We start from the raw sequence: 27,416 nt of genomic DNA, 5'->3' as shown, positions 1-27,416 counted from the left end.
TCCGTCTTTGGCTGCAAAGAATATAATCAATCTGATTTCAGTGTTGACCATCTGGTGATGTCCATGTGTAGAGTCTTCTCTTGTGTTGTTGGAAGAGGGTGTTTGCTATGACCAGTGCATTCTCTTGGCAAAACTCTATGAGCCTTTGGCCTGCTTCATTCCATGTTCCAAGGCCAAATTTGCCTGTTACTCCAGGTGTTTCTTGACTTCCTACTCTCGCATTCCAGTCCCCTATAATGAAAATGACATCTTTTTGGGGTGTTAGTTCTAAAAGGTTTTGTAGGTCTTCCTAGAACCGTTCAACTTCAGCTTCTTCAGCGTTACTGGTTGGGGCATAGACTTGGATTACTGTGATATTGAATGGTTTGCCTTGGAAACGAACAGAAATCATTCTCTCGTTTTTGAGATTGCATCCAAGTACTGCATTTCGGATTCTTTTGTTGACCATGATGGTGACTCCATTTCTTCTAAGGGATTCCTGCCCGCAGTAGTAGATATAATGGTCATCTGAGTTAAATTCACCTATTCCAGTCCATTTTAATTCACTGATTCCTAGAATGTCGACATTCAGTCTTGCCATCTCCTGTTTGACAACTTCCAACTTGCCTTGATTCATGGATCTAACATTCCAGGTTCCTATGCAATATTGCTCTTTACAGCATCGGACCTTGCTTCTACCACCAGTCACATCCAGTCACATAAGAAGATAAATTTCTATTATTAAAGTCACCTAGTCTCTGGTATTTTTGTTACGGCAGCCCTAGATGGCTAATACACCAAGCTTTAGTTTCTTTGCTCTTCTGGCTGATCCTAAAACCTCTGTTGTGCTACACATGCCATTTTACACATGGTCGGCACCCAATACATATTTGTCATTTGATCTTTTGACACTTATTTCATCTTCCATAGGACTCATTAAATGCACCTTTGAGCAAGAGGGTTAAGACAAGAAAATCTAACTTTGGAAAACTTACACAAGAAAGAGGAAAAGCCACATTTGAAACGCTGTTACCTTGTGATTTTAAAACCACCTTCAACGTTGGAGAGATAAAGAAATGGCGTCCTAACAATGGATGAGCATTTTAAAGATATTATGAATGACCCACATGCTCCACCTGCAAGATGAAAGAAAGAGGTGCTCAGGTGGCCTCAGGTTGCTTTTCCGCAGGTGACAAGAATTTCCATCCTTCCCTTCCTTCAGTCTAGGGAGCTGATATGGAGAAGCTATGTCCCTGGTTGGTGAGAGCCCAGGTTTAGGGGACCCCCTGCCCTGCAGCAAGCACTGCATACCTAGAGACCTCAAGTGTTCTGGAAGACCAATACCTGGTCACCCTGGCATTTACATGCCTCCAGTCTCTGCTATCACTTTACTTAGTGAGGATTAAGCAGACAAAATTATTACAGTAGGCCCTCCATAACCATGGTTTTGCATCCATGGATTTAAACAACAATAAATGGGAAAAAGAGAGGGAAAAATTTTCAGAGTCCCAAGCAGCAAAACTTGAATTTGTTGCATTCAGACAACTATTTACATTACATTTGCATTTTATTTACAACTATTTACATATCATTTACATTATATTAGGCATGGTAAGTAATCTAGAGATGATTTAAAGTATATGGAGTTTGCACATAGGTTATATGCAAACACTATTACATTTTGTGAAAGGGACTTGTTTGTGTTTGGATTTTGATATCTGTGGGGTCCTAGATTAATCCCACATGGACACTTTCAGACAAATACTTTTTTATGGATAAAGGGAAAATTCCTAGAATGTAATATTTTTAGCTAACGGTTGTATATAATAGGTTTTATCAGTAATCAGTGGGCTTCCCAGGTGGCTCAGAAAGAGCCCGCCTGTCAATGCAAGAGCCACAGCAAACATGGGTTCGATCCCTGGGTCCAGAAGATCCCCTGGAGGAGGAAATGGCAAGCCACTCCAGTATTCTTGTCTAGAAAATTCCATGGACAGAGGAGCCTGGTGGGCTACAGTCCATGGGATCGTAAAGAGTTGAACCTTATTGAGCATGCATTAGTGATCAGTATTTTCTTTTTTCTTTCATTTCTGCCTGACTTACCAAATTGCTGTTGGTAAGAAAGATAAATAGCTGTGGCTTGAACTATGATATTGTGATTCTGTTGTAAATATGGAGTGGTATCTAAAACAATGGACATGAAACCTGGCTCTTTCTTCTGTGGATTGGAATTTATTGTTGCCCTTTTCTTATTCTTTCCTATGTGTGTGCATGTGTGTGTGTGTGAGTGTATGTGCGTGTGTGTGTGTGTGTGTTTGCATGTGTGTGTGACTCCCCAGAGTCTAACGAGCTCATGTCACCGAGGTAGGCATGTGATGTTTTCATTCTGCAAGGCTGCCAGCTGAGCTCCTCTATCCAGAGCCTCTCATTTAGAAGCCTTAATAAGCTACTTCAATTACTTTGTCAGGCTTAAGACGGCAGCAAATAGGATTTTTTTTTTTTTCCTTCTAAGGTGAGATTACATTTAAATGATAATAATAAGTGCCAAAGTAATGTGAATGCATGCACCGAAAGGGGTGATGCCCTTCCTAGCTGACTGGGTTTCCACTGGGTGCTTGTCATGACTTATCAGCTGTAATCCTGTGTGGAGCCCACAAAGGGACTCCCAGGTTGATAACAGGATGCCCTTAAAGCAGCCCGGGGTCATGACGCTGCCCAACACGTGTCTTTGGGGCGGCTTCTCTCTCCTAGTTACTTCTGTGATTTAACTCAGGCTCATCTTGTTTCAGTAAATGCTCTTGCGTGCATGCTCAGTCATTCAGTCTTGTCCTACTATTTACGGCCCTATGGGCTGTAGCCTGCCAGGCTCCTCTGTCCACGGGATTCTCCAGGCAAGAAGACTGAAGTGGGTGGCCATTTCCTCTTCCAGGGGATCTTTCTGACCCAGGGATTGAATGCCCATCTTCTGCAGCTCCTGGATTGGCAGGCAGATTCTTCACCACTGCTGACTCTTGTTGACTTTCTCCCTTTATTCGCTTTGTAACCTCCCTTGTTTCACTGTTTAAAGAATCTTACTTTTGCGGGGCCACTTTAAAGATGCTGCAGTTCCTCTCCCTAAAAATAGAATGTCTGTTTTATATAAAATCCCTTTCCACATAGCCTCACCCACATTTGCTTGTTTTCTTTAGCAAAGGCAGTGCTTAAAATAATTAGCCTAGGGTGAGGGGAAAGGGAGGGACAGGAATGTCAAGGTTACTCTGCAGGAAAAAAAAAAAAAGCAATCTGATGTTAACATTTCATGTTTTAAAACCATAAAATGAGCTTAGAGACAAGAACACTATGCGTATGATTTATCCCAGTCTTATCTGACTGCTATCTACACATGCACTTAGGTTTTTAAAGTTCTTCAGTTATTTTTTGTAGGTACACAAACTGAGACAGAGCTCTAGATGTTTGAAATGGTTGAGGTGGAGCATCAGCTGTGAATAAAATTTTCTCCATTCCTGAGCTGCAAAGAAACAGTTTTAACTGCCTCTTGAGTCTGCTGCCTTTTGAAGAATTCTAAGTGCATTTATTATTTTATATAGTAAAGGTACTGAACTTTTCATTTTAAAATAAACATATTCTATTTCTATCTTTGTGAGTTTTGAAGTGGTAGGTTATCCTTTTTAGTGAGTTCTAAAAATTCTTACGTAAGTCTTTATCTTGAGGGAAGATCTTAGAAAGCCTCTTCAAATTAGACATCTAGAAAGCCTGGAGATGCAGGATATAACTCCTGAAAAGAGAGAAGGGCATAAAGCAGTGGAAGAAGAGACTGAGGGCTTCCTAGGTGATGTAGTGGTAAAGGATACACCTACCAATGCAGGAGATGTGGGTTGGATCCCTGGGTTGGGAAGATCCCCTGGATGAGGGCATGGCAACCCACTCCAGTATTCTTGCCTGGAGAATCCCATGAACAGAGGAGCCTGGCAAGCTACAGTCCATGGGGTCGCAGAGTTGGACACAACTGAACAAGCAGTGTTGAAAGATAGGTACTTCATCTTCTTTGCTTTTGAATATTAAAGTCTTTTACAAAGCTCATATGTTTATGTAGTTTTAGCAAAGTCAAAGGAAACAAATTTCTGTCAGTCTAATTTGCAAGACAAAATACTAAGATTAATACTTTGAAGTCACCTTTAAATTCCAACTTGAAACAGACTGACTGTCTCTCATTCACAGTCGTCCAGTGGCTGCAAACTTCTTTGCAGTCAATGCATTCACATTTTGTACCTTCAAGGAAACAGCCCTTTGTGAAATTAATTGAAACCTCATGGTGAAAATCATCAAAGTTCAGGTTATCTTTGGGTGTAATTTGAGGCTATGCTATTTGAGTTCAGCAAACAAGATGAATCAGTCCAGCCTGGGAGTGTTTGCTCTCATCTTACTCATTCATAAATAAACTCTAGTCTTACAGCTAACATATTCAATACTGGCTCTATGGAATATTGGATTAATGATGAGCAGGCATTAAAACTTGTTTGTTTTCCAATGTCACTTCAGATGATCCAGTAAGTTTCAAGACCTCATTTGGAACAAGTAAGCACATTTATCCTATAAAATTACATAACCTCTGGAGGCATTTCTTTTCAAAAGCTAGTGGTATTTCTCAGCCAGACCACCATATTTTTTTTTAAATTCTTTTGCATTTGAATTTCTGTGGTTTTGCTCTCAGCACCAAATGAAAACCAGAAACTTTAGAGTCTGTTCCAAGTCCTCAACGCTTGCTGGCCAGGTTGACCAGGAAACAGAATCGGAGCCAGAAATGGGCGTGTGGATGGTTTATTGGAGACTGCTCTCAGGACTAGCACCTGTGGAAGGCAGAAGGCAGGCAGGGTTGGACAGAAGGAGCTTTGAGGTGATCCTTCAAAGCTGCCTAGAATTGAGACAAGGAGTCTGTGTCCTTGTAACCCCATAGAGATCTTCAGCCATTGGAAGAAAGCTGATTCCAAGGTCCCCCTTGGGTTGAGAAAATTCCTAGAGAAAGAGGAAGGATTTAACTGGTGTGTTTTCAGCAGCTTAGGGAATAAATGACCCAGTCCTAAAAGATAATCTAAATAGTATATCCCATCATCTATTCCATGCTTCTTCCAAAAAGGTTGAAATCTCCTGAGATGCTAGGTCTTCAATTTAGAAAAACCTAGCTTTAAAATTGACTTCAGGGCAACTCAAGGGAAAGGGAAATTTTTGGAAGGTATTAAATTCTATAATGTATCCATGCAAAAGCAAAAATTTGTTTTTAGTTCTGTTCTATAGAACTAGGGTTTGAAGGTAAGACAAACCTAGCCTAAAAATGATAGAGCAAGGCATCATTAAAATGAAGCAAAATCAGATTTAAATCAGTATATTGGAGGCCTCCCCTAAATGCCTCCATTCAATTGACATAAATACTGGAAAACTCCATTAGGTTTAAGAAGAAAACAGAGTAATAGAAAACACTGAGACAGAGGAAGAAGAGAAAATATAAGTAGGAAATGTTATCTGAAGAGCTCTCAAAGAACAAAAAAGGCAAAAATAGTGATGGTGATGATACCAAGGGTAATCACTGGTGGTGACAATGGCGTGGTGATGACTGCATGCCATGTGCAGGGCAATGGCAGGTCGCTGCAAGTGGATGGCTTAATTTTTGCCCAATGTCATAAGCTCTTCAACTCTGAATATGCTAAGGATGCCGAGGTCATTCAGATGTTTAATTTCTCTAGGACTTCCATTTCCTTTCTTCTTTCCTTTGCATTTCTCTTTTTTCTCTTTTTTTTCCCCCACTTCTATCCTTTCCATTCCTTTCCATAAGGTTTTTGCCACTGTTACTTTGCTTTTGTAAGTTTCAGTCTACCCAAATCCAGAAATAAGGGAATCCAGACTGTTTCAGGGTTATTAATGTTGCAATGGGACTGCATACTCCGGGATTGAAGGAAGAATCACAGGAAAATATGTTTTAGTGATCACAATTAGTCACCAAAGCCTTAGAATCAGCTAATGAATATTAGAGTATTTGAGCTAAATAGGAGGTAAGACATAATTTAATTCTATCATTTTCAGATGAAGAAACTAAAACCCAGAGGGTTTATGTAAATCAGCCGAGGTTGAGATGAATAGTAATGAGGATAATTGGGCAGATGAGACATGGTGATGGTCGTCTTGTGGAATCCCTAGACCAGGGCTGACACCTGTTACCAGCTGTGTGATTTGGGCAGTTTTCAGACAGTCTGTGCTCCTCCCTCGGGATTGAGGATTAGATCACTAGCTAACTCAGAGTTGTTGTGAAAATTAGCTGACAGTGCAGTTAAAACACAGTGCAAGGCGCATGGTGAGCACACAGCCACTGTCTCTGATCCTCAGTTTACCCAGCGTCTCCTTTTCAGTCCTGGTATCCATCCAAGTACAGCAAACATGCTCTGACCCTTTTCTAATCACTTTTATAAGTAAAAAAAAAACAACCTATTAATTACCTTACTCTCCCAGAGCTTCTTAAGTAACTTTCTCCTCTGTCATATAAAAACGTGTATGTTGGTGACTAACACTTTTCTCCTCACACTTGGTATCTTATGCATTGGTCAATGAGTCTTCCCAACTTAAAGTGCTTGTTGTGATATGCCCCTGCCGATAAAAGTTTCATAGATGACTCTACCACATATAAGTAAAATTCACACTCTCTAGGTTAGCATTCAGGGTGTTACAATGTGGCTCAGCCTGTCTTTCCAATCCCATTATTCATCTGCCCTACCTTCTTTCATTAAATGAATGATTGATAACATGCCATATGGCCATGCACCAAAGATACATGGATAAGCAGTCTGTTCTTCTAGAATTTTCAAACCTAGTGGTGATCTAATCTTACCCAGAACCATATGACCATTGCCTACCCACCTAATTTAAATTATGTGACCTCCTCTGCTTGGAATGCCTTACTTTCAAATATGCACGACTAAATCTTGTAATCTTGTCCACATTGCCTCTTCCAATTAGAACAGCATGATTCCTCCCAACTAGTAAACTCTCTTTTTACCTTGCATATACTCTTTATACATTTCTTTAATTATATATAATGAAGTATTATATATACAATTTAATATATAAATATGAATATCAAATTTTCATTGATATTTGCATATTCCTTAATGCTTTAAAAAGCCTTTTTATTTCAATAAAAAATTATGAGAATAGACTTAAAAAGAACAAGAAAAGATCACATTTATGTGACTTAATTTAAACCCAATACTAAAAATGGAATTTAGAGAAAAATGTTCAAACAAATGCATAAACATGAATTTGGGTGGCATATCTAGACTCAAGGTGAGCAGGTGTATTTTGTCTTTATAAGGATCTTAATTATTTTGAAGTTATTTTCATCATGTCATTTCAAATATATGTATATTTATTCTTCAACAATTTTCTGACACTGTACCAATTCCACCTTGTATAGTTCCTATAAACCCCTTAAGAGGCTTCTAGCAACTACGAAAGAAAAAAGTCTGAGTTACTTAAGTCATTATTGTTTTTCTTTCCTTATCATTGCTCAAGAATCCAGTGAGTCCTTTGGCTTATCTTTAAAGCCAGAGCCGTGTTGGTACTACTACAGAACTGCAAAGGCAAACGCTATCAGGTACTAGTCAAAGCTTTTCCCTCTTAAACACGGTGAGGAAATTGTAAAGGGAAGCCATTAAAAATCAAACCCTTCCTTTAAGGGGTTTCTTAAGAGTGGGGAAAAAGAAAAGCAACTTTATAGAGTTTATAATTAGATTGGCTGATTACATAAAAGGCAACAGGATTTTTATACTTTAGACAGGGTTGGGTTAGATTTTAAATGCCCCCAATGTCCAACTTCACTGAAGGAAATTAGAAAAAAACAAATGAGTTGGCTTACATTCCAAGAACTGTCTGGATTTGTGCAGAGAGAAGACTTGGCCATTTTTTAAAGCCATGTGGTAATAACATTAAAGCATGCAATGGTGGAGATTGGGAGAAAAAGAAAACATTTGGGATATCATGAGAGGAAACCTTACAGTCTGCTGTGGACAGGCATGGGGCAAAAGGTCAAAAGGCTTCTCCAGGATTGTTTGACCTTTGAAGAGTCAATAAACTCCTCAGAACAAAGGGCATATACAGATACAAGTCTTACTATCTTATTTTCCAATTCCTAATTTACTCAAATAGCTCAAAACCTTGTGAAGATTACGAATATCCAGTGAGCAGGCCCTTCTCCAAAGTTTTGAGACCTAAAAGAAGGAAGAGTGTTTATTGCCAGAGCTTTCAACAAAGTGTGAAGAGTGTCTGGCTGGATTGAAGGAATTGCATAAAGACATCTACAGAAGGATCTTTTTCAGTCCATCTTTGTATGAGGTGAATCTTCTACATATGTAGTTTTTGACCCTTTTGGAGAAGTATGGTTCAATACAGCTGCTGTGTAGGCTGATATTTTCAATGCAGTAATGAAGAGATTGAACTAAGAGAATCAAGTGACGTTATTTGAACGTTCTTTTTTTCTCCAATGCCATGAGAGAGCGCTGTCCATTTTTTAGAGATGGTAGAATTGATGATCACTTCAGGGGACAGTTAATAAATAAAGGTAGCAGAATTTAAGCCTGATTCACTTGATTCCAAAGAACATACATACTCCAAATACAGCGTGCTGGAGACCAGGCCACGGAAACTCCTTCTGACTGCTACCAAATTAGACGGGGCCCGACACTTGGCTTAAATGAAGACATCATGTGCTTTTGATAAAAGAGAGGCAGTTATCACTTGTGACGAGTAAGGAGACAGTGAGATAGCTCTCAAAGCACCGCCTCCCCAAAGCACTGGGCCAGGGGAGCTTTAAACCTGGCGGCGTGCATGTTCATGAAAGGGTAGGCAAGACCATGGTAATGAGGGAAAGTTATTCTCCGTGTCCAAAAATGCAAGCAAGTGGGTGTATGGTTGTTCAAACTGTAACCTTGTTGACTGGGAAACACGGTAATTTTTTTTTTTTTTGAGGGGGAACATGGAACTTTCTACATTTTAATGGTTAGTTTCTGAAAAACAAAGCACGCAAGTTTAACCCCAGGGCTGCCGAACTGCTGCCTAGATAACAGCTGGTACTTAGGATAATTTTAGCTGACCGTCAGAAACTCAACCCAAACAATGGAAAAACAGAACTGTATTGGAATTTGGGGAGTAAACTTTAGGTAAGGCTGGATCCAGGGCTCCAGTGGTGTCATTGAATCTCCCTGGTTCAATGCAGGACTTCCCACTTGCAATGCAGGAGACCTGGGTTCGATCCCTGGGTCAGGAAGATCCCCTGGAGGAGGGCATGACAAACCACTCCAGTATTCTTGCCTGGAGAATCCCATGGACGGAGGAGCCCGGTGGGCTACAGTCCATGGGGTCGCAAAGAGTTGGACACGACTGAGTGACTAACACACACACATGGTCTCATTAGGGCACAGCCTCTGTGTTTTTCCCCAGAGTCTGTGACTGCGCTGTTTATTTTTGTAGGTAGACTCTCTCTGTATATCATGTAAGATGGGTTTTAACAACCCCAGCTTCACGGTCTTCAGTTTTAGCACTACAAAGAGAAAAAGGAATTTCTCTCTCTCAAGATTTGGTACTTCAGGAGTGTCTATGGTTTTCCAAAGTCCAGGTGCTCACTCCCATGTCTCAGGAATGGGTGTGCAAAAAAAAAAAAAAAAAAAATTGACCCTTGGACCAGTTCTCAGTTTATCCCAATCCATTACATTCATTACCCACACTTTGAAAATGGAGGCCGAGCATTTAAACAGAGGATTGGCCAGAAGGTTCATTCGGGTTTTTTAGAAGATATTACGGAAATATATTCTCTTTGCCACCTGGCGCCATGTTAAGCTCTGCCAGTGGAAAGCGTGGAGGAAACATTGCAGGAGGATGGCGCTGTCCTTTCCTGCACTGTCATGCTTGCCTGGCAGAAGCCTGACGTGCCCGGTGGTGCCAGAACCCAGGTCTGGTAGGACAGCAGCTTCCCCAGCGCCCAGCTCTGTCATGCAGCTAACTTCCCCATGCACCCAGTTCCTCCCGTGCACGATGGTCAGCAGCTCTCAGTGCCTGGCAGCTTTCCCCAGCAACCCTCTTGGCAAGTTTGATGGTAGAATGCTTCAAGCAAGTTACCACCTATGCATGGCTTTCCCTTTCTCCAGTAACCCAGAAGATAGATGTGCAGTGAGTTCTACCAGGGAGGCATCACAGTGACTCTGCTTCCATCCAGTGATCCACAGCTATGACCGCCCCACAGAGCTCTGGATCTCAGTCCTGGGGTGGGGAGGTGCTCTTCTCCTGCCGTTCTCTTGCAGTTCTAGGTGGATTCGTTTTTTCAGTGCTGCCATAGCATATTGCCACAAACTTGATGCCTTAAAACAACAGAAATGCATTCTTTCAAACTTTGGGAGTTCAGAAGTCGAAAATCAAGGTATCATCAGGCTTGGTTCTTTGTGGAGACTTTGCGAGAGAAACCATCCCTTGTCTCTTTCTTAGCTTTTAGTGGTGATACTGGTGGTTTAGTTGCTTTTAGTGGTGATACTGGTGGTTTAGTTGCTAAGTTGTGTGGTTTAGTTGCTTTTAGTGGTGATACTGGTGGTTTAGTTGCTAAGTTGTGTGTGATTCTTGTGACCCCATGGACTGTAGCCCGCCAGGTTCCTCTATGCATGAGATTCTCTAGGCAAGAAGACTCGAGTGGGTTGCCCTTTCCTTCTCCAGGGGATCTTCCTGACCCAGGAATCAAGTCCAGGTCTCCTGCGCTGCACACAGACTCCTTGCCGACTGAGCTATGAGGGGAGCCCCTAGTGTTCGTGGCTGTCACCGACCCTAGGCGTTCCTTGGCTTGTAGCTGCATCCTTGGATCTGTGCCTCCATCTTCACATGGTGCACTCCTCTGCGTACGTCTTCACAAGGCCTCTTTAAAGGATGCCAGTCACTGGATTTAGGGTGCAACCGAATCCATATGACCTCATCTTAAATTAACTAATTCCATCCACAGAGGTCTTATTTCCAAATAAGGTCACATTCTAAAGCTTTGGGTGACCACGACTATTTAATCTACTACACTGAGGGTAGTGCTTCTTCTTGTGTCTGCTATTCTTAATTATCTAGAGTTGTCTTTATTTTTTATTAGCTGATCTCTTGTTACTCCAATGTGCTGATATAGTTTATCATTCTTTAGTTAAAGCTTTTCTTATTCCAATAACTGTATGGTGCTTTTTTTTTTTTTTTAATGTCTTGATTTGACTTTGAGTATCTTTTTGGAGCAAATGAAATGGAGAAGGAAAATTACTTAAATGAAATAAAGATTGCTGAGCAGACAAATATAGTATCTACCATTCTTGACATCAAGGATCGGAGATTAGCCTTAAAGAGCAGAATGTTTCAACAGTGGCTTTGTATCCAATGGACACATAATAAATATCATCCACAGATTAGTGTTGTACTATGGGACTTTCATGTCTTCTGTTACTATATCTCTTTGGGCAGGAATGTTTTTATGTTCTTTAGTGATTTTTTTAACCGAATCTCTGAAGGAGAAAGATGATTCTGTAATATTATCATTGCTTTCCTAGAAAACAATGAAAACTGGCTTTTTCCAGTCCTGTGGCCACTAGTTTTCCAGATTTGCTGGCATATTGAATGCAGCACTTTAACAGAGTCATCTTTTAGGATTTGAAATAGCTCAACTGGAATTCTATCATCTCCACTAGATTTGCAGTAGTTCTTCCTAAGAATTTATTTATTCATTTATAAAGGATCAATGATTCATTTATCTAAGCTGCACAGCAAAACTTGTGAGACCTTAGTTCAGGGATCAAACCGGAGCCCTCCACAATGAAAGTGCAAAATCTTAACCACTGGACCAATGGGGAATCCCTAGCTTTTATATCACTGTGATCTCTGTATGAACTTGGAATATAGGGCAAAGGACAAAATCAAGGAGAGCAGTTAAGGGGCTATTGCAATAGGATGCACACAAGGGTATCATCTGATGATGGGAAGTTTAGGTCGAACTGTAGCATAAATACTGGGCCGGGTCAGCCATACTCATCCCCTCAAGCAAGATATGTCAGCAGAAAAGAGAGTTGGGGTAGAGGAGAAATGCAGAAAAATTAGGACAGGAAAACAGATGAGAGTTGACCCTGTGCTCTCTGCAGGAACTTCTACATTTGAATACAGGACATTCAGTTCAGTTCAGTCACTCACTCATGTCTGACTCTTTGCATCCCCGTGGACTCCAGTGTGCCAGGAGTGATAAGCCTTCCTAAGTGATCAATGCAAATGAATGCTGCTGCTGCTGCTAAGTCGCTTCAGTCATGTCTGACTCTGTGCGACCCCATAGACAGCAGCCCACCAGGCTCCCCAGTCCCTGGGTTTCTCCAGGCAAGAACACTGGAGTGGGTTGCCATTTCCTTCTCCAATGCATGAAAGTGAAAAGTGAAAATGAAGTCTTTCAGTCGTGTCTGACTCTTAGCAACCCCATGGACTGCAGCCCACCAGGCTCCTCCATCCATGGGATTTTCCAGGCAAGAGTCCTGGACTGGGGTGTCATTGTCTTCTCTGAATGCAAATGAATAGAGGAAAGCAATAGAATGGGAAAGACTAGACATCACTTCAAGAAAATTAGAGATATGAAGGGAATATTTCATGCAAAGATGCGCACAATAAAGGACAGAAACGGTATGGACCTAACAGAAGCAGAAGACATTAAGAAGAGGTGGCAGGAACACACAAGGAGAACGATACAAAGAGAGCTCAATGATCCAGACAACCACGATGGTGCGATCACTCACCTAGAGCCAGACATCCTGGAGAGTAAAGTCAAGTGGGCCTTAGGAAGCATCACTACGAACAAAGCTAGAGGAGGTGATGGAATTTCAGCTGAGCTATTTCAAATCGTAAAAGATGATGCTTTTAAAGTGCTCCACTCAATATATCAGGAAATTTGGTAAACTCAGCAGTGGCTACAGGACTGGGAAAGGTCAGTTTTCATTCCAATCCCAAAGAAAGGCAATGCCAAAGAATGTTCAAACTACCGCACAAAAGCACTCATGTCACACACTAGCAAAGTAATGCTCAAAATTCTCCAAGCCAGGCTTCAACAGTACGTGAACCTAGAACTTCCAGATGTTCAAGCTGGATTTAGAAAAGGCAGAGGAACCAGAGATCAAATTGCCAAAATCTGTTGGTTCATAGAAAAAGCAAGAGAGTTCCAGAGAAGCATCTACCTCTGCTTCATTGAGTATGCTAAAGCCTTTGACTTGATGGATCACAGCAAACTATGGAAAATTCTTAAAGAGATGGGAATACCAGACCTTCTGACCTGCCTCCTGAGAAATCTGTATGAGGGTCTAGAAGCAACAGGACATTCAGATCAGATCAGATCAGTCGCTCAGTCGTGTCTGACTCTTTGCAACCCCATGAATCACAGCACGCCAGGCCTCCCTGTCCATCACCAACTCCTGGAGTTCACTCAGACTCATGCGCATCGAGTCAGTGATGCCATCCAGACATCTCATCCTCTGTCGACCCCTTCTCCTCCTGCCCTCAATCCCTCCCAGCATCAGAGTCTTTGCCAATGAGTCAACTCTTCGCATGAGGTGGCCAAAATACTGGAGTTTCAGCTTTAGCATCATTCCTTCCAAAGAAATCCCAGGGCTGATCTCTTTCAGAATGGACTGGTTGGATCTCCTTGCAGTCCAAGGGACTCTCAAGACTCTTCTCCAACACCGCAGTTCAAAAACATCAATTCTTCAGTGCTCAGCATTCTTCACAGTCCAACTCTCACATCCATACATGACCACAGGAAAAACCATAGCCTTGACTAGACGGACCTTTGTTGGCAAAGTAATGTCTCTGCTTTTGAATATGCTATCTAGGTTGGTCATAACTTTCCTTCCAAGGAGTAAGCATCTTTTAATTTCATGGCTGCAGTAACCATCTGTAGTGATTTTGGAGCCCAGAAAAATAAAGTCTGACACTATTTCCACTGTTTCCCCATCTATTTCCCATGAAGTGGTGGGACCGGATGCCATGATCTTCATTTTCTGAATGTTGAGCTTTAAGCCAACTTTTTCACTCTCCACTTTCACTTTCATCAAGAGGCTTTTGAGTTCCTCTTCACTTTCTGCCATAAGGGTGGTGTCATCTGCATATCTGATTATTGTCCCAATGGTAAATCCCATCCCTTTCCATATAACTTCTCTTAGCAAAATTAGTTGTTTTTTTTTACCCTAACAATTACAATAATCTTAACTCAAACACTCTAAGTTCAGTTCAGTTCAGCCGCTCAGTTGTGTCCAACTCTTTGTGACCCCGTGATCACAGCATGCCAGGCCTCCCTGTCCATCACCAACTCCCAGAGTTCACTCAGACTCACATCCATCGAGTCAGTGATGCCATCCAGCCATCTCAACTTCTGTCATCCCTTTATAAAATCTTAAAGTTGGGCTTTAGGCTTCTTTAAACTTATACCTCTTCAGCCTCAGATCCCTTTTCAAGCATTTCTAGTAAGGTTGCCAACAAGGATCAGCCTGATCATTAATTTTATGGATCAACTTGATGGGCTCAAGGGATGTCCAGGTGTTTGGTTAAGCAGGAAAGCATTCCCTCTCTCTGCTTACTTTCTTTGAGCTGGAATATCAGTCTTCTACTGTCTTCAGACAAGGACTTAGTCTGGAACTACACCATTGAGTCTCCTGAGTCTCCAGCTTGATAACTGCAAGATCTGGGGATTTCTCAGCCTCTATAATTATGTTAGCCAATTCCTTACAAGAAATTATCTCTTTATATATAATATATTTATGTGTAATATTCAAAATTTATAATATTTTCCATTTATTTCTATAAATATATTTGTATTGATACAAAATATAAACTGATATTATAAATACCATTACTTATAATTATACCATCATATAATAAATATAGTATATATAAATATATAATACATAAAATTACAATAATATGTATATGCATCCACACACATTAGGAAGAATCCTGATTAATACAATTGACTTGAAGTTCTTTGCAGTTTGATGTCCTGACTCAGTCTCTCCTTCTATAGGGTTCACTGTTCAACCACGTTTCTCTCTGTTTGGTTTGTCTCCATCTGCATCAGAGCCTCTGCCTTGCCGTTTGTGTTAGCAAAGTTTCCTTTTATTGTGAGCTTGAATAATCTAGCAATAGGAGTAATTTTGAGGAGGATGTGGATATAAATCAGAGGAAGGGAAAACTGGAAAGTAGCTTGGGGAAGAGCAAGAACAAGGACCACAGCAGCAGAGCCTCTGAGCTTGAACTGATGCTAAGAAAACATGGTTCTAGCACTTTGGGGCTCTGTCCTTTTGATCACATCCCAACTTCTCAGGGTGAGAACTGAATATTCCAGGTTTTTAGGCGTCTTCACCTCTGGATCCACTTCCCTGGTGGCTCAGATGGTAAAGCGTCTGCCCGCAATGCGGGAGACCTGGGTTTGATTCCTGGGATAGGAAGATCCCCTGGAGAAGGAAATGGCAATCCACTCCAGCACTCTTGCCTGGAAAATCCCATAGACGGAGGAGCCTGATAGGCTACAGTCCATGGGGTCGAAAAGAGTCGGATACGACTGAGTGACTTCACTTCACTTCTACCTCTGGATGAGTCACCCACCTCTGGGCAGGTTGGTGGCACAATCTCACCAGCATCATTGTTGGCTGGAGCATGCCTTCACCCCCATTTGTTGTTTATTTCATCAATTACCTCTTCCATGGATGCTGATAAAGTATACAGCTGGAAAAGTCAGACATCTTAGGCTTGAAACCTGACTCTGTCCTTCTTAATGTGTGATACTGAGGGGATAAAAATTAACCAGTCTAAGGATTAACCATTCTATCTGAAAAGTGAAATAAATAATAGTTGAACTTCTCAATTTTTCACTCCAAAAATTACTTTCCCTAAAAGTCATTATTTCCATCTCTTCTGAGTTTGGTCTTTTTATGCTATTATGATGCATCTGGTAATTAAGAATATGCTGTTTCAATAAAAAGATCAATAGTTGCCAGGAATTTGTGGGGAGATGAATACATGGAGTATAGAGTTGTTTTATGAGCAGTGAAAATACGTTGAGTGGCATTATAACGATGGATGTATGTCATTATACTTTTGTCCAAACTCATAGAATGTGAAACACTACTCCCTTCATTAACGTGAACCCGAAGATGAACTGGGGACCTTGGTGATTAAAAGGTGCCAAAGCAGATCACCCTTGGTTAAAAAAAAAAAAAAAAGATATCAGTTACTCTCTGTTGATAATGGTTATGCATATGAGGAGAGGGGCTATATAGGGGAATTTATGTACCTTCCTGTCATTTTGTTATAAGTCTAAAACTGCTTAAAAAAAAATCCCCAAAAACCCAAAACACTTAAGGTAGATGTTTTAGACTAAACTTTTGTTTCACTTTTATGAATGTATATATATATATATATATATATATATATATATATATATATATATATATATATATATTAGGGGCTGCCTCAGTGGCTCAGTGGTCTAGAATCCATCTGCAATGCAGAAGATGCAGGAAGATCCCCTGGAGGAAGGCATGGAAACCCACTCCAGGATTCTAGCTTGGAGAATCCGCATGGACACAGAAGCCTGGAGGGCTATAGTCCATTGGGTCACAGAGTCAAATACGACCAAAGCGACTGAGCACAGCACAGCATATATTATATATGTGTGTGTGTGTTTGTTTGTTGGATTCTGATGTAAAATGTATTTTCTTTTTAATCACTAAAGTTTTCAGACCACTGTAGTTAAATTATACTGGCAAATAAAAGCACAAGCTAACTTCAAGGGAAAAAAGAAGAAATATGTTCTCTGATGCCAGACTGCCTGTTAAGAATTCTGCCTCTTCCAGTTACCAGTTTTGTGATCTGGGTCAAATTCCTTAACCCCTCTAAGTTTAGTTTCTTCATCAACAAAGTGATATCACTATTTGGGTGTTCCACTGTCCTGATTGGCCCAAGATTTAAGGGTTTCCTGAGGACAGGAGGCTTTCAGTGCTAAACACAAACTTGGATGTTTGATCACCATACATGGAATCTACATCACCAGACTGCTGCAAGGATTAAATGAGAATGTCTGTCTTTGTCCCTTAAAACATCACTGAACATAAATTGAATATCTGAGAGGTGTTAGCTGTTACTATCATTAATCTATTATTAATCTTTGTAGCTGTGATATAGACTTTCATTTCGGTGAAACTTTCTTTCATCTTTACAGTTGCACACATGTAAGAAAATTATGCTTTAGGAGACTTTGATACTTGAACACAGCCTCTATTCTCAAACACCTTCAACTAGGAAAATACATCTACATATACATGTAAGGGCTTCCCAGCTGACTCAGTGGTAAAGAATCTCCCCGCAATACAGAGATGCAGGTTGGATCTCTGAGCTGGGAAGATCCCCTGGAGGAGGAAATGGCAATTCTCTCCGATATCCTTGCCATGAAAATCCCATGGTCAGAGGAGCCTGGCGGGCTACAGTCCATGGGGTCACAAAGAGTAGGCTATGACTTAGCGACTAAGCAGCGACAACATAGTAGGTAAAGATACATGTAAAGGACTATCTGTTACATCAGGAATGGTAAAATTTAAGGAAGAAAATATAAGCAGGACATTTTAGAAAGGAGTTGTAAATGGGAGCTAATTATTGAGAGGCTTGTGCTGGATTTGAAACCATTGGTGCTACTGCAGAAGGTATGACTGTGATGGGTCAGGTACGACCCCTGGCAGTGGTGAGGAGCTCAGGACAGACGCAGGCTGGCCAGTGTGTGCAGAAGGTCAGGGTGCACCAACCAATGGGCAGAACAAGGAAGGGCAATAAAACACTGTGAGTAGGAGAGCTGTTAGGGGGCTCTCTACAGTAAGGGAGAAAAATACAGAAAGCTAGAGTTCATTAACGAAAGGAAAGATATTTAAGATGAACACTTAAGCTCATCCATAATAAAATTAACTATTGAAAAATAACTATTAGCATTTGTATATACACTTCAAGTGTTTGTATACAAGTGTGTCTTAAATTTAGACTCCACAACTTCTTTTTAACCATTATCTAACATGTAATCAACTATTTATAAAAATTTGAATTATCAAATATTTATACATTGGATCATTATAGATGTATTTACAGCATATATTTGAATACTATATTTGTACTTTGTAAATTATTTTATAACAGATTCTCTTTTCACTTATAGTGTAATTGAACACTATATTTTTAAATGATCTCTAAAATATTTGAAAATGATGAGAAAACAGTTGTGTGACTTTTCATTTTATAATTGACACAGTGTACATGCTAAGTCACTTCAGTCATGTCCAGCTCTTTGCTACCCTACAGATTGTAGCCCACCAGGCTCCCCTGTCTCTGGGATTTTCCAGGCAAGAATAATGGAGTGGGTTGCCATGCCCCACTCTAGGATCTTCCTGACTCAGGAATGGAACTCACATTTCATGTCTCCTGTATTGGCAGGCAGGTTCTTTACCACTAATGCCACCTTGAAGCCCATGTATATGTTCAGTTCAGCTCAGTTCAGTTACTCAGTCATGTCCAGTGCTTTGTGATCTCATGGATTACAGCACGGTAAGCTTCCCTGTCCATCACCAACTCCTGGGGCTTACTCAGACTCATGCCCATCGAGTCAGCGATGCCATCCAATCATCTCATCCTCTGTCGTCCCCTTCTCCTCCCACCTTCAATCTTTCCCAACATCAGGGTCTTTCCCAATGAGTCGGTTCTTCACATGAGGTGGCCAAAATATTGGAGTTTTAGCTTCAGCATGAGTCCTTCCAATGAATATTCAGGACTGATTTCCTTTAGAATGGACTGGTTGGATCTCCTTGCAGTCCAAGGGACTCTCAAGACTCTTCTCCAACACCACAGTTCAAAAGCATCAATTCTTCGGCGCTCAGCTTTCTTTATGGTCCAACTCTCACATCTATACATGACCACTGGAAAAACCATAGCCTTGACTAGACGGACCTTTGTTGGCAAAGTAATGTCTCTGTTTTTTAATATGCTGTCTAGGTTGGTCATAACTCTTCTTCCAAGAAGGAAGCGTCTTTTAATTTCATGGCTGCAGTCACCATCTGCAGTGATTTTGGAGCCCCCAAATATAGTCTGTCACTAATTCCATTATTTCTCCACCTATTTGCCATGAAGTGATGGGACCAGATGCCATAATCTTAGTTTTCTGAGTGCTGAGTTTTAAGCCAGCTTTTTCACTCTCCTCTCACTTTCATCAAGAGGCTCTATAGTTCTTCACTTTTTGCCATAAGGGTGGTGTCATCTGCATATCTGAGGTTATTGATATTTCTCCTGGCAATCTTGATTCCAACTTGTGCTTCATCCAGCCCAGCATTTCCCATGATGTACTCTTCATAGAAGTTAAATAAGCAGGGAGACAATATACAGCGTTGACATACTCCTTTCTCTATTTGGAACCAGTCTATTGTTCCATGTCCAGTTCTAACAGTCGCTTCCTGACCTGCATACAGATTTCTCAGGAGGCAGGTCAGTTGGTCTGGTATTCCCATCTCTTAAATTTTTTTCTACAGTTTGCTGTGATCCACACAGTCAAAGGCTTTGGTGTAGTCAATAAAGAAAAGTAGATGTTTTTGTGGAACTCTCTTGCTCAATATATTATGTATATAATATGATCAATATATAATATAATTATATATTGATTATATTCTTTGTAGCCAAAGATGGAGAAGCTCTATACAGTCAGCAAAAACAAGACCTGAAGCCAACTGTGGCTCAGATCATGAACTCCTTATTGCACAATTCAGGCTTAACTTGAAGAAAGTAGAGAAAACCACTAGACCATTCAACTATGACCTAAATCAAATTTTTTATGATTATACAATGGAAGTGACAAAGATTCAAGGGATTAGATCTGATAGACAGAGTGCCTGAAGAACTATGGACAGGAGCCAGTGATCAAGACCATCCCCAAGAGAAAGAATGCAAAAAAGCAAAATGCTTGTCTTAGGAGACCTTACAAATAGATGAGGAAGGAGAAGCCAAAGACAACAGAGAAAAGGAAAGATATAGCCATCTGAATGCAGAATTCCAGAGAATATCAAGAAGAGATAAGAAAGCCTTAATTGAATAATGCAAGAAATAGAGGAAAATACTATAATCAGAAAGATTAGAGAAAAAGATTTATCTTTAAGGAAATCAGAAATACCAAGGGAATATTTCATGCAAAGCTGGGCACAATAAAGGACAGAAATGGCAAGGATCTAACAGAAGCTGAAGAGATTAAGAAGAGGTGGCAAGAATATATAGAAGAACTGTGCAAAAAAATCTTAATGACCCAGATAACCATGATGGTGTGGACATACCTAGAGCCAGACATCCTGGAGTGTGAAGTCAAGGGACCTTAGGAAGCATCACTATGAACAAAGCTAGTGGAGATGATGGAATTCCAGCTGAGCTATTTCAAATAATTTTTTTTCACATTCCACATGTAAGTGGTATCGTGTTATTTGCATTTCTTTGTCTGGCTTACTTCACTCAGTATGATAATGTCTAGGTCCATCCACCTTGCTGTGAATGGCATCTGTCATTCTTATTTGTGGCTGAGAAATATTCCAGGATCATTTTTGATTAGAATTTTTGTCTTTTTCTGGATATGCACCCTGGAGTGGGATTGCTGAATGATATGGTATCTCTAATATTTTATTTTTTACGGAGCTCCCACACTGTTCTCCGTAGTGGCTGTACCAATTTACATTCTCAGTAATAGTATAGGACAGTTGCTTTTTCTCTGCACTCTCACCAGCATTTATAATTTGTAGATTTTTAAACGATGGTTATTCTGAACAGTGTGAGGCGATGCTTTGTAGTTTTGATTTTGTTTTGGCTACATTTAAAAAGTATTCCTGGTAGAAAAGAAACACTTGCACTGAGATAGGGATCCAAGTCATATTAATTTATGAGAAAAAGTTGTTGCCTTCCTAAACCTAGTGAAGCTACATATATCAAAAAGCCATGTCTCCCACACAAAATGGTCACCTCCATTTCACTAGGGAAGCATAGCTTAGATACAACATCAGCTAGAGACAGGCAAAACAAATAAAAACTGAAGAAGAGTTTCAGTCGTTTCTCCTTCTGCCCAGTGTAGTGTATCAGATAAATATTTTCTTGTTTTCCTTTTTGTGTGAAAGTATAAGTTCCAATATTTATAATGAGAAGTCAATCAATATTTTATCATGTGTTTAAAGATCTTATAAAAGATCAGAGTACATTCTTCATAAAGCATGCTTTGAATTTTATCAGTGTTTGGTGCTTAGCTCAACTATGAAATAAATTTGTCATTCAACTTGTCATTCAGAAAGATATGGCTCATTTATTTTCCATAGTTTAATTAAGCTTTTTAAAAAGAATATGAGATTTTTAGAGCCTAAAGATAAAAATGACAGGCTAAGCACATGAAAATTTAACATTATTTGAAAGAAATGACTTCTGAAGTTTTCTGAAGGCTGAGTTCAGTTTTCTTCCATAGCTTTAGCTACAGAAACTATAAGATAATCTTAAAACCTTTTATGGAAACAGAGAAGTCTTGCAAGATATGTAACTATACAGTAATGTAACCTCATACCTCATAAATTATAATCTAAAGCATCCACTATTTTTAATTGCCCCATTAAGTAATTAAGTTTGACTTAAGAAGAAAGACACACCTCATTCTGGAGGGACTCTAGCATAGACAGGCTAAATATTTGCCTAATGAATACCTATCTTTATAGAACTAACTGCTTTCAACACTTAGGGTTGTTCTAGCCGGTGTTCTTATTCACTTAAAATAGTTCACACAATGATTTAAATTAGACTGATGAGGGACTATGATTTCCTCTCATTAATTACACATTAAGGGGGAAAAAAAAGCATTTTAAATATAATTATGGATTCAACAGAAGATTGGCCAAAAGATTCTGCTTCCTTTTCCCTCATTAAAAATGTAGACTTTTAGAATACGATGAAAACTAAGAAATCATCTAGGCTTGCATGTTTCAATTTTTTAAGTTTTATAAATACTTGCTTCTGCAAATGAAATCTTATACAGAGCCCCAGGATGAAAAGAGGATGTTTAGGTTTGACACAGCAAAGTGGGCCAGCTGAAGAGCTTCTGAGAAATCCATCTTGAAAACCATCCTCGTGGCACTGTTCTCACTTGTAGTTACAGACATCGAGACGTGTACTAGTCCCAGGACTTTTCACATCAGTCTTCATAAGTATTTCCTTTTGTCTCCTTCATCCTATTTTCTGATGTTAGACTCCTTGACCCCCTCAGCTCCCCAGGGACAGACAAGAGCCATTCAAAAAGATCCTTCTTGCTACCAGTGTTCAGTATTGATCTCAGTAAGCACAAGAGCCACTCCCTGATTGCTGGTCAACTCTTGGATCATCCTGACTTGGGAGGGTCCAGACTTACCTTGAATGCATTTGTGTGGGAAACACTCCATCAATGCTGATGTCATCTACTGAAGTCACCACTTCAAAGAATACTATGGAAGAGCTTAACGCCTCCCTCTCTATTCCAATGTTAAGAAGACGTTCCTGAAAGACTAGCTAAAATGGCAGACCTTTACATTCCGTCTGTACATTAGCTAGTATTTTTTTTTTTTAACCATATTTTCTCATTGATTCAGTAGGCATCTGTAATTTATCTTTTTGGAGGAAAATATTGAGCCAGCAGTTCTATGGATAAATTTGTGTGAAAACTTTACAGAGAAAGACACCAGCTATATTTCTTATAAAACCTGTTTTCCCAGTGAGTGACATAGTGCCTGGCGTGTGATAAGAGCTCTATAACCATTTGTTAAACAAAGTCATGCATCTCTGTAGGAGCTAGGGAACAGAAGAACAACAGCAGACATACGAAAACTTAGATGTTCTCTGTCCTAAAGTAAATTTTATGCATAAAACTTCACTTTCATCCAACATTTTGAAGAAATACACTATTTCGTGTGTTAAAACCAATACATATAAGATGCAAATTTGCTCAACATTTTCAGGATGCAACAGGAGACTTTAAATACATTTGGTGTGAGTTGGTTTCCTCTATGCTGTATTCAGAGATTTCTGTCATTAAGTTTTCTTCTGTGGAATAATTTAGGGAGCAATAGCTATACAAAGAGGAGAAGGCAATGGCACCCCACTCCAGCACTCTTGCCTAGAAAATCCGATGGACGGAGGAGCCTGGTGGGCTGCAGTCCATGGGATCGTGAAGAGTCGGACACGACTGAGCAACTTCACTTTCAGTTTTCACTTTCCTGCTTTGGAGAAGGAAATGGCAAGCCACTCCAATGTTCTTGCCTGGAGAATCCCAGGGAAGGCAGAGCCTGGTGGGCTGCTGTCTATGGGGTCGCACAGAGTCAGATACGACTGAAGTGACTTAGCAGCAACAGTAGCAGCAGCAGCTATACAAAGCTTCGTCTTTCAAAGTGAAAAGTGGAATTGCACCCCTTAGGGGTTAAATCCCAGATACTTAGATCATGAGGCTGGAATGTTACAAGCATACACAGGTTGCACTCCCAAATATTAGATAGTCCTTCACAGTTTTTTTTTTTTTTTTTTTTTTGGTGGGGGGAGATAAAATTAGAGGTACTGGGAGGTGCTTTTGACTTCCCAGGATCACACAGATTCAAGTCAGGATATCAGGAAAGATACTGAATTAGGTTATCCGGATTCCTTCCTCTGAACCTCTTGGAAGCCTGTAGTTCCTGTTATGTTGGTTGATTCTGTAATGTTTTGTTCAGCAGCATTCTCAGGGAGAAGAGATGGACTTGTAAACAAAGGCAGTATCACACATAATGGTATACAACTGACTCCTAGGCACTCCTGTATGTACACTGATGGACTGATTTCTCAACAGTGTCCTCTAAGGAACCGGTGTTCAGTGAGGACACCCACACAGGGAGAAAATCCAGCCCTCCCTCTTGGTCTGTGAACCTCTGTCGGCTAGTTTAGCAGCCCCACAGAACCTCATCTCCAGGAATGCCGAACAACTCATGTCTCCTGCAGAACAGGGCGGACGCCTGCCTCACAAAGAACAACATTCCATTACGAACTACTTTATGCATAAGAGCCTCCAAGTGGAAACACCCTGAACTCCTAGCCATGGAAGGCTGTGTGGAACAGGTTTTCCACTTGTTGAAGGCAACTGATGGGGGAAGATCTATGTTTCTATTCACTGGAAAAGGTACTTTTGTGTGATGAAGCCACTGATGTTCAGGTTGAAGCCATGGCAGAGGATGCAAAGACTTGAATCTGCATTTTCTGATACGGTAGCCGCTAACCACATGTGTATCTTTAGAATGTGGCTACTAGAACATTTTAAATTACATTGGTGGTTCACATTTTCTCTAGTGTGCAGGGCCACTCTAGATTAGAAAACGTGTGTGTGCTGTTGTGACTTTGCTAATTTAGAGGCTTAAATCATTACAGAAGGGTAAAGTCACAGGAATCAAGTCACTGGAATCAAGACTACCGGGAGAAATATCAATAACCTCAGATATGCAGATGACACCACCCTTATGGCAGAAAGTGAAGAGGAACTGAAAAGCCTCTTGATGAAAGTGAAAGTGGAGAGTGAAAAAGTTGGCTTAAAGCTCAACATTCAGAAAACGAAGATCATGGCATCCGGTCCCATCACTTCATGGGAAATAGATGGGGAAACAGTGGAAACAGTGTCAGACTTTATTTTTTGGGGCTCCAAAATCACTGCAGATGGTGATTGCAGCCATGAAATTAAAGGATGCTTACTCCTTGGAAGGAAAGTTATGACCAACCTAGATAGCATATTCAAAAGCAGAGACATTACTTTGCCAACAAAGGTTTGTCTAGTCAAGGCTATGGTTTTTCCTGTGGTCATGTATGGATGTGAGAGTTGGACTGTGAAGGCTGAGCACCGAAGAATTGATGCTTTTGAAGTGTGGTGTTGGAGAAGACTCTTGAGAGTCCCTTGGACTGCAAGGAGATCCAACCAATCCATTCTGAAAGAGATCAGCCCTGGGATCTCTTTGGAGGGAATGATGCTGAAGCTGAAACTCCGACACTTTGGCCACCTCATGCGAAGAGTTGATTCATTGGAAAAGACTCTGATGCTGGGAGGGATTGGGGGCAGGAGGAGAAGGGGACGACAGAGGATGAGATGGCTGGATGGCATCACTGACTCAATGGATGTGAGTCTGGGTGAACTCCGGGTGTTGGTGATGGACAGGGAGGCCTGGCGTGCTGCGATTCATGGGGTCACAAAGAGTCGGACACGACTGAGTGACTGAACTGAACTGAAAGTCACAGGCTTTAACCATCCAAAGTTTGAGTGTTAAAGTGGAACTATTAGTAACTATGCCAGAACAATAGGCATAAATTAGAACCTAGGGCTTCAATCTGTTCAGTATAAGATAAAAACATTTGACCTACCAGCTGTTGAAGCTGTCCCCCCAGAAATCAAGGAAGAAGAGCCATTTTTACCTGTAAGTCAGTTCAGTTCAGTTGCTGAAACCTATGAGTCAAGCTTATGATAACTATTAACTTTCCAAACTAATACCTAAATGACATCAGGGTGTGAACAGTTCTACTTGTTCACCATTGCACACCTGGCACGCTGCTGAATAACTATTTGTTAAATAAATGAATGAATGAATGGACACAATTTCTTTGAATTCCAGGGGTGCAGGAATGTAGGTTTGTGTTATATTATTCTCAAAAATGCTTTTGGATAGAGAAAGGTCTTTCAGAGACTCACTTTGTTTTTCAAATTAATATGTGAGAATAAATAAAGCTAAAGTTTAAGGAACAGTTTTCTTAAATCAGGTCATGTTTAAAATTCTTTATTTCTAAACCTACCAAATATTAACAATTGTTTTGCAGGAATCTAAACTCGATTAATTTGTAAATATGGTGATTCTTAGATGGTTTTAAATACTTCAATAATATATATGAAATTAACATATCTGAAGCCTAAATTAATTTTCAATTAAAAGACACCAAATTATAATCCTAAGTCTGGCTTTTTTATTAAAAATATATATATTTTTGTTATAGTTGATTGACAATATTAAGTAAGTTTCAGGTATAAAATGTAATGATTCATAATTTTTAAGGGTTATACTTCATTTTACAGTTATTATAAAATATTGACTATACTCCCTATGCTGTAAATAGTTTTTTTATGTCTCAGGATCTAAATCCTCTTAAAAATATACATATTTAAATCATGAAATGTGAGAATTCTTTAAACTCTTTGACATCTTAATTTAGATCAGATCAGATCAGATTAGATCATTTACTAAGTCATGTCCGACTCTTTGCGACCCCATGAATTGCAGCACGCCAGGCCTCCCTGTCCATCACCAACTCCCGGAGTTCACCCAGACTCACGTCCATTGAGTCAGTGATGCCATCCAGCCATCTCATCCTCTGTCGTCCCCTTCTCCTCCTGCCCCCAATCCCTCCCAGCATCAGAGTCTTTTCCAATGAGTCAACTCTTCGCATGAGGTGGCCAAAGTACTGGAGTTTCAGCTTTAGCATCATTCCTTCCAAAGAAATCCCAGGGCTGATCTCTTTCAGAATGGACTGGTTGGATCTCCTTGCAGTCCAAGGGACTCTCAAGACTCTTCTCCAACACCACACCTCAAAAGCATCAATTCTTCAGCACTCAGCCTTCTTCACAGTCAAACTCTCACATCCATACATGACCACAGGAAAAACCATAGCCTTGACTAGACGGACCTTTGTTGGCAAAGTAATGTCTCTGCTTTTGAATATGCTATCTAGGTTGGTCATAACTTTCCTTCCAAGGAGTAAGCGTCTTTTAATTTTGTACTTACTATGTATTCCCATATTCGAAAGGTACTTACTACTAAAGAAATGATTATATCATTGCAAAGTATTTTGGGAGATGCTTATCCAAACACAAGCCATGACAACAGAGGTCAGCTGGGATGCTTGACGATTTCTGCTAGCCACACTGATGAAGCCCACTGGCCTTGTTGAGCATCAGTGAGATGGAACTTCCTATCATATATCTTATGATTGTCTTCAAATCTGTATAAATTACCCCCAAGACTAGTTACAAAAATCCTAGGGCCCAGTGCAAAATGAAAATGTAAGACTCTTTCAAAATGTTAAGGATTTCAAGACCAAAACAGTGAACAAGAAGCCATAGGGCCCTACTAAGCATGGGGTCTTGTGTGATTACACAGCTTGTGAGCCGGGTTATACCCTTGTCTAGATTTAGAGACTGCAACTTCCAGGTCAGCTGCTGGATTGAGTTTCATATTTGCCTCTGTTCACTCACGCATTCACTTACTTTACTCTCTTTTCATTAAGTCCTATAAATCTTTGTTTATGAATAT

Source organism: Bos indicus, chromosome 10, assembly GCF_029378745.1.
Source record: "Bos indicus isolate NIAB-ARS_2022 breed Sahiwal x Tharparkar chromosome 10, NIAB-ARS_B.indTharparkar_mat_pri_1.0, whole genome shotgun sequence".
NCBI classification, from domain to species: Eukaryota; Metazoa; Chordata; class Mammalia; order Artiodactyla; family Bovidae; genus Bos; species Bos indicus.
Note: the sequence above shows the minus strand (reverse complement) of the source record.